Source organism: Acromyrmex echinatior, chromosome 1, assembly GCF_024713525.1.
Source record: "Acromyrmex echinatior isolate Ae372 chromosome 1, ASM2471352v2, whole genome shotgun sequence".
NCBI classification, from domain to species: Eukaryota; Metazoa; Arthropoda; class Insecta; order Hymenoptera; family Formicidae; genus Acromyrmex; species Acromyrmex echinatior.
The window spans coordinates 2907483-2915281 of record NC_141852.1 but is presented as its reverse complement, the minus strand read 5'-3'; the positions used below and the strand labels follow the sequence as shown (position 1 = coordinate 2915281).

The 7799-nt window shown below is 35.4% G+C and overlaps 1 long non-coding RNA gene and 1 pseudogene across 1 annotated transcript; one reads left to right on the top strand and one right to left on the bottom strand.

Moving 5' to 3' along the window:
* Nucleotides 1–1274: 1274 nt before the first annotated feature.
* Nucleotides 1275–4843, bottom strand: LOC147910832 (uncharacterized). Its single transcript, XR_015546856.1, has 3 exons — nucleotides 2114–4843; nucleotides 1728–1843; nucleotides 1275–1567 (listed from the first exon to the last, which is right to left on the bottom strand). It is a non-coding gene; the product is annotated as an uncharacterized LOC147910832 (long non-coding RNA).
* An 870-nt stretch (nucleotides 4844–5713) lies between these two features.
* LOC147910831 (uncharacterized) lies at nucleotides 5714–6477 on the top strand (annotated as a pseudogene).
* Nucleotides 6478–7799: the final 1322 nt, after the last annotated feature.

Sequence of the window (7799 nt, the reverse complement as noted above, 5' to 3'; positions counted from 1 at the left end):
TCTTTTTCTATCTTTAGATTATTTTCTATCTTTAGAAGTAGAATAAGACGAATAGTAAGTTGAACCGAGATTAAAGTTAATCTATTTTAATGGAAACGGGCATTAATCTTAAAAACTAGTGTCACAGCAATTTTTTGAAAAAAAAATCTTATCTCGGCTCCTAATAATCGGAGGGTAATCTTTTTTTTTTTAAATTCGTAGAAAAATGTCAGCTTTCGAATGCTTCACATGACTATTTGATATGATGCATATTAACGAAATCATTTCCATTTTTTTATAGAAAAAGATATTCACTTTTTAAAATCATTTTATATTAGTTTAACTGCAAAAAATCGTTTTGTTATTAAGTGTACGTGACATAGTTCAACTGTCGAAGAAGAAAAATCATCCTTGTAAATTGCTATGCGACTGCTCAAAGATGAAGAAATTAAATTTTCCGCAGACAGGTTTTTAGTGAACAAATGGCTTTTTGCAAAAACTAATGAACATTTCAGGCTTTTTCAGGGTTAGATTTGTCATTACGAGAGCTACATTTTACGAGAATTTCAAAGCTTTAAATCTTAATGAACTGAGACCAAATGAAAAAAAAAACCTAAAAACTGTTTTTTTATTGTTTTTCTGATAGATTGATTTTAATGTTCTATGTCTCATTTTATAGATATTTCGAATATCTACACTTTTTATACCGAATTTTTTTCCATCATCAATATCTTTCATTTTATAAGCGAAAAACATGTTTTTTGCAACTATTCGATTTTTTTTCGCATATTTTCTTCACAAGTCTTGAGTCTCAAACATATGCATTTCTTTTCTGATGGCATTTCGAGACTTTCGTGAAGAGAAATGGTGGTTTATAATTTTTTTCCGATAAAATTCTACTTCTACTAAACTATTCTTGCTACTCGAGTTTATAAACGGGAGGTATACTATATATATATATATATATATATATATATATATATATATATATATACAGGGTTGGCCATATTCGACGGAAAGATGTTTTTTTTTTCAATCATGGGAAACGTCGTTACTCGATCTAACATCTCTGTCAAAAGTTACAGTGTTGCCAGATCTTTCCGTCGAATATGGCCAACCCTGTATATATATATATATATATATATATATGTATATATATGTATACACATATGTATATATATATATATATGTGTGTGTTATATATATATATATATATATATAACACGCATGAAAAATCGTAAACAATTAAATATCTCGTAAATTGTTGCGTTTTAAAATGATTTATATCTATTCTAGAGTAATGTGGAAGGAGTACATTATTACTACAATTTATTATAATTTATAAATATGTTATTTAGAATGCCTCCCATCTTTTATTGATGCCTAGGGCCGCCGAGCGACCGAGAAAGCATTTTCGGTTGAAACAAGTGATTAATGTGAGAAGGAGCTGGCTCGTTCACTCTCGGCGCGCCGCAGGCGAGCATACGGACATGGATTCGTGCTTAAGTGTGTAGCTACCAGTTTTGCCAGACCGCCGTTTGATTCTGTGTCACCACCGTCAACACAGAGTTCTTGAGTAGTCAGGAGCCTTAACAATTTAAAATACAACAATATTGAAATCTAATTAGAAAATTATGGAATAATCAGATTATATGTATTTACTTCCAAATTAAATCCGCACTATAAGAGTAAAAATTACAACGAATTAATATCATTGTATACCAAATTTATGTATATACTGCACTTACATTTTCAATATTATTTCCTTTCCATTTTTTATTTGTAAACTACATTTTTTAATCTAATTGGAAAGTTTTTGGAGTTATTCTCAATCAGCAACATAGTACTTCAAAACTTCAAAAATCTAAAAACATTGTTTTTTAGTCAATAAGATTAATAAATTAGAGATTAGGATTATGTTAAAGGTATTATGTAAGTTTGATACATATTCTATAATACGTATGATGCGCATTCATATATATCATGCCCATTTCTATCAACGTAGATTTCTACCAACTTTAATTTTGGTTCAATTTTTAGAATTAGAAAAAGACGAAGAGTATGTTGAACCGAGATTAAACTTAATCTACGTTGATGGAAATGGGCATCAAACTTAATATATATCAAACTCAACTTGAACGTAAGTATCCTAACAGCACAAAATCGACTCTAAGTCGACTATAGCTTCGTCTGAAAAATGGACGTCTGTAAGTCGACTTTAGACGACTTGGAGACGTCTCTAAGTCATACAATGTCCCACTTTAAAGATGACTGCAAGCCGACTTTAAGTCAACTATTCTAGACTGTGATCCGATTCATGTTCACAACGCTCATGAACAGCATTCATCCTTGTTTAACTATAGTTAAACAACAAGGACGAAATGATTTCACATTTAAACTTTGTGAGCGTAAATCGCACTAGACGTTCTAAAGTCGATATTAGAAGGACGTCTGTACAAAATCGACTTACAGTCGACTCTAAAGGCCTGACTTAGCAAAGTCAACTTACAATCGACGCTTGTACTATTAGGAAAACTATCGATTCTGCAAGCCGACCTGATTGCCAACTCTAACTGCCGATCAATAATGGACCAATCACATTGAATCACTCTTGTTGTGATTGATCCATTATTGATAGGCAGTCAGAGTTGGCAGTCGAATCGACTTGCAAAGTCAGTAATCTGATACGGGTTTTAGTCTATCTCTCTAAGTACAGTTTTAAGTCATGAACTAGGCAAAGGACCGTATTAGCGTCTTAAAATATTATTCAAGCAGTCTTGAAATAAAAACGGACTATAAATACCGTCTTCTGATTGGCTTATGACATTTTAAAATTGTACTTAAAACATCTTCAAATATAAGAATCGACTATGAATACCATAGATTTATAAAATAAACGGAGCATTTGTAGTACAAGAGAAACTAATAGAAAGAAAGAGAAATAGTCTCAGAATAGAAATTCTCTAATCACAGTCGCGATACGAAACGATTTGAGCCGATTTTTGTATACAGAGTAGTAGTTTTAACAAAATTAATAACAAAGAAATATATCAGTCTGTCAATGCCGTGTTAAGGTATCTTAAATGTTTAAGGTCTTAATTTCGACGTGTAAACATATATACGAGATGTGTATTTAATTAATTATTTTGATATGTACATATTGTACCAACATTCTTTGAATTACATCGCTAAAATTAAAATAATTTAATATAAAGTTACTAGTTAGTACATGCAAAGAAAAACCTGAAAGAGGATATGATGACCTAAACCTATAACTAAAGTCATTAGATTAACAAAGTACCGCGTTGAGAAAATTCACTGAATTAGCATTTGGAGCCAAAATGGCGTCGAAATACTATTCTGACTCTATTAAAAGGTCGGAAATCCATACAGGGCTCTAGAAGAAGAAAAACCTGATTCTATTATTATCAAAAATACTCGATTGTTCTGTTAAAAATTGCAAAAACGAATTGCAGCGAAAGAGGCTAAAGTTTTGAATAACCGCGCATTATGGAGCCAAAATGGCAACAATTCGAGGTACTTTAGCTGCGTTCGGCAATGCAAATCTGAGGCGTCGGAGTGCTCTTTTTCTACAGTGCACGTGACATATGCTATAATATAAGAATACTCCGGCCTCTCAGATTTGCATTACTGAACGCAGCTATTGTTAATCTAGCTGACTTTACCTGTAATCACAAAATGCTGCCGCGCACTATTGTTTTCTGACAAAGTGGATGTTAATTACATAGCAACTTTTTTTGATAAAAAAAATTATATTTATAAATATTGATTTATTAGGTTTGTTCGCGTTGTATGCTTCAACATGTTCCTATTTCTTCCAACTATAGATCCCACTCACTCAAAGCGCTCGTTAGAGTGAGTAAGAACTGGTAGAAACATGTTGAAACATATTGGAGCATGTGACGCGAACAAACCTATTATCTCCAGTCTTGAAAAGTGGATGGTGTACCCTAAGATGGGGAGTACTCTTGCATAACGCATAACACATAACGCATAAGGAAATGGACCAATCAAAGTCCTTTATTTGTCAGAGAGCAATAATGCGCGGCAGCATGTAGGAATATACATCTCCCATTCAGGTTACCGTAGTACATTGTCAAATGATCCTCCCAATAGTGGCACTGATTAATACGTTTGTGTAAACCAAACCAAAGGATAGGGTTTCCCTTCTTTAGTAATATATATTGGGAGTACAAATTAGTTCGGTCCGTTTTCCAAAAGATGGCACCGGCTGTTGTGAATGGTTCATAGTGACAGCTGATTTTGGCATTTTCAGAGAGGTTAGACATCTGCTAATAATATTCAGTTTATATCACTTTGAGTTTCATACAAAAACCTTGATTTTTACTGTGTTTGAAATGTCGAATTTTGTGTTAACCAAGTAGCATTTGCGGGAAGTTCTAATTTTCTGCTTTAATTGGAAGAAAAGTGCAGCTGAAGCCCATCGAATGCTTGTCGAAGTTTATGGTGACACTGTTCCAACTGATAAATCATGTAGGAAATAGTTTCGACGTTTCAAGGATGGAGATTTCAGTGTTGAAGACAAGCCTCGCTCTGGACAGCCAAAAAAATTCGAAGACAAAGAATTAGAGGCAGTTACTCGAAGAAGATCAGAGTCAAACGCAAGAGAAGCTTGCAGAATTATTGAGAGTAACTCAACAAGCCGTTTCTGCACGATTGAGAGCCATGGGAATAATTTAAAAACAAGGAAATTGTGTGCCTTATAAACTGAAACCGAGAGACGTTGAAAGGCGATTTTTCACTTGCGAACAGCTGATTCAAAGACAACAAAGAAAAAGTTTTTTGCATCAGATTGTGATTGGAGATAAGAAGTGGAATATTCTACGACAACCCCAAGAAGAAAAAATACTACGCTAAGCCCGGTCAATCGTTGCCATCGACCTCAACATCAACACCAAAGCCAAACATTCATGATTCGAAGATCATGCTCTATATCTGGTGAGACCAAAAGAGTGTTGTTTACTATGAGCTGCTAAAACCTGGCGATTCCATTACGGGCGATCGGTATCGGCTACAATTGATTCGTTTGATCCGTGCATTGCGAGAAAAACGGCCGGAATACGAGCAAAGACATGATAAAATTATTTTTCTTCATGACAACGCTCGGCCTCATGTCGCAAAAGTCGTAAAAAAATATTTGGAAATGCTCAAATTTTACCGCACCCGCCGTATTCTCCGGACATTGCTCCTTCTGATTACTGGTTGTTCCGAAGGATGCAGCACGATTTGGCAAGTCATCGGTTCACTTCTCCAAAATTGGATCGCGTCCAAAGACGAGTCATTTTTTCGAGATGGAATTCGAAAATTGCCTGAGAGATGGGGAAAAAGTAATAGCCAGCGATGGACAATACTTTAACTAATCTGTTCATTCATTTTGTTTTGAAATAAATGCATTTTTGAACACAAAAAAACGGACCGAACTAATTTGTACTCCCAATATATATATATATATATGTGTGTGTGTGTGTGTGTGTATGTATAAGAAGTTGGATAAGAGAGTTGTTGAGTCAAGATGGTTGTATTATTATTAGATTTAAAATAAAGATATACTTCCTTTAATTATTTGTGCTTACTCTAGCCTCGCCGGATAGATCATACACAGTGAGAATTGAGATTGATTCTAATCGCAAACCAAGTAATCCCCTACATTGGTGACTCCGACGTTTAAAAAAAAACATTTAATTCGCTCGCAATGGCGGAAAATAATTCCGGCGATCCTGCTCAAGAAGTAGGACACGTTAGTATCCGTCCTCCAAAATTCTCTAAGGAAAAACCGGTAATATGGTTTATTCAGATGAAAGCGCAGTTTGCAACGAACGGAATCCACGTAGGACCTCATCAAATTCTATCATGCGCTACAGATGTAGATATACTAACTGAGGTAAGTGAATTAGTCACAAATCCTCTTGCATCTAATAAGTACGAAACATTAAAGCATTACGCATTTTGAGGAAGTTTCAAGATAGCGAAACGTCTGAAAATTTTACATTATTAAATCAGACGGAACTCGGCAATCAATGTCCGTCTCGTCTTTTAAGACACATGAGAGACCTCGCACAAAACAAAGTATTCACAAAGATGAACTTTTCAAATCTCTATGGATGCAACGTCTCCCAACTAATACGCAAACAGTCACTTTCTACTAGTGAGGATTCATTAGAAAAGCTCGCAACAATGGCGGATTGGATTTACGACATAGTTTCTACTAACATTTGCCTTGAAGTTACTTCCATAGCTGCAGGAACATCATTCTGGGAAGGCCAACTTTATAAAATTATCAAAAGACTAGATCGCATGAAATCAAAACGTCATAAGGCATCTCCTCGGCGACGCGAAAGATCCGCATCAGCAAGTTCTGGACACTGTTGATACCACAAACGCTTTGGTCAGAAAGCCAAAAAGTGTACTTCGCCGTGTGGTTGGAATGACAAATCCGACAAAAAAAAGGAAAACTAGAGACCGGAGTGTCAACAACGGCTGATATCCCGGATTTGATCATATGCCGTCTATTTATTACAGACCGCATCTCTCAAAAGAATTTTCTTATGTTTCCGTCATCCTTGTTTCACCAGGAAAGAAACGCAAAAAATCGAATTTTACTACTTCAATTGACTACTTCAATTGGACTTTGGACTACGCCGTGCATTCCAATGACCTTTTCGCCTGGCGAATATAAATAAATCTATCTTTGGCATAGATTTTTTTACATTTTAGTTAATCTTTTAACATCCGCCGAAGAAGATTGATTGATGGTAGCACGAGCCTAAATGTATCCGGGCAATTAGACAGCATTTCCATTTTACAAGCCGTTTTCAAAAAACCAACACAATATACGATAACTACTCAATTTCCAGAGATTGTACGAAGTGTCAAGTAGTTCCGAAGAGCATTAAGCACGATGTGACGCACGCCATTATAATCAAAGGTCAACTTGTCACAGCAAAAGCTCGTCGTCTTGCTCCCGAATTTAAAGCAACGAAGCTCGAATTCGAATTCATGTTGCAAGGATTATGTCGTCCTTCTAAGAGTTCCTGGACCAACCCGCTGCATCTAATTCCAAAGAAAACCGGAGACTGGAGGTCATGCGGTGATTTCCACAAACTTAACGCCATAACAGAACTAGATTGTTACCCGATTCCATTTCTACTGCGTACAATTTTTACACTGGGCAACTGTATTTTCAATAATCGATCTCGTCCGCTTATCAACAAATTCCAGTCAAAGAAGAGGACATACCCAAAACGGCGATAATAACACCCTTTGGGCTATATGAATTCCCATTCATGACTTTTGGATTGCGCAACGCAATCCAAACCTTTCAAAGGTTTATGGACGAAGTTGTTCGAGGACTCAAGTTCTGTTATGCTTATTTGAACGATATTATCGTAGCATCCAAAATTCCGGAGGGACATTATGAACATCTAAGACAATTATTTCAGCGTTTGCAAGAATTCTGCGTAGCTATCAATACCGTTAAATGTGTTTTTGGGTCATCGGAAGTTTCATTTCTTGGTCATCACATTTCGGCCTTGCAATATCACCACAAAAGATCGGAACTATTCAAAATTTTCTAAAGCCACAAAACATCAAGAAGCTCAAGAAGAAGTAAATTTTTGGGTATGGTCAATTTTTATCATAGATTTATACCTAATGTCGTTGTACGCAAGCGCACAATCTCCGTTAAAAGAAGCGATCACTAGGCTAAAACAGAGCGGACAAACTTGAATTGAATGGACTACGGAAAATAAAACCGTTTTTAAGAAACTTGAAGACGGTTT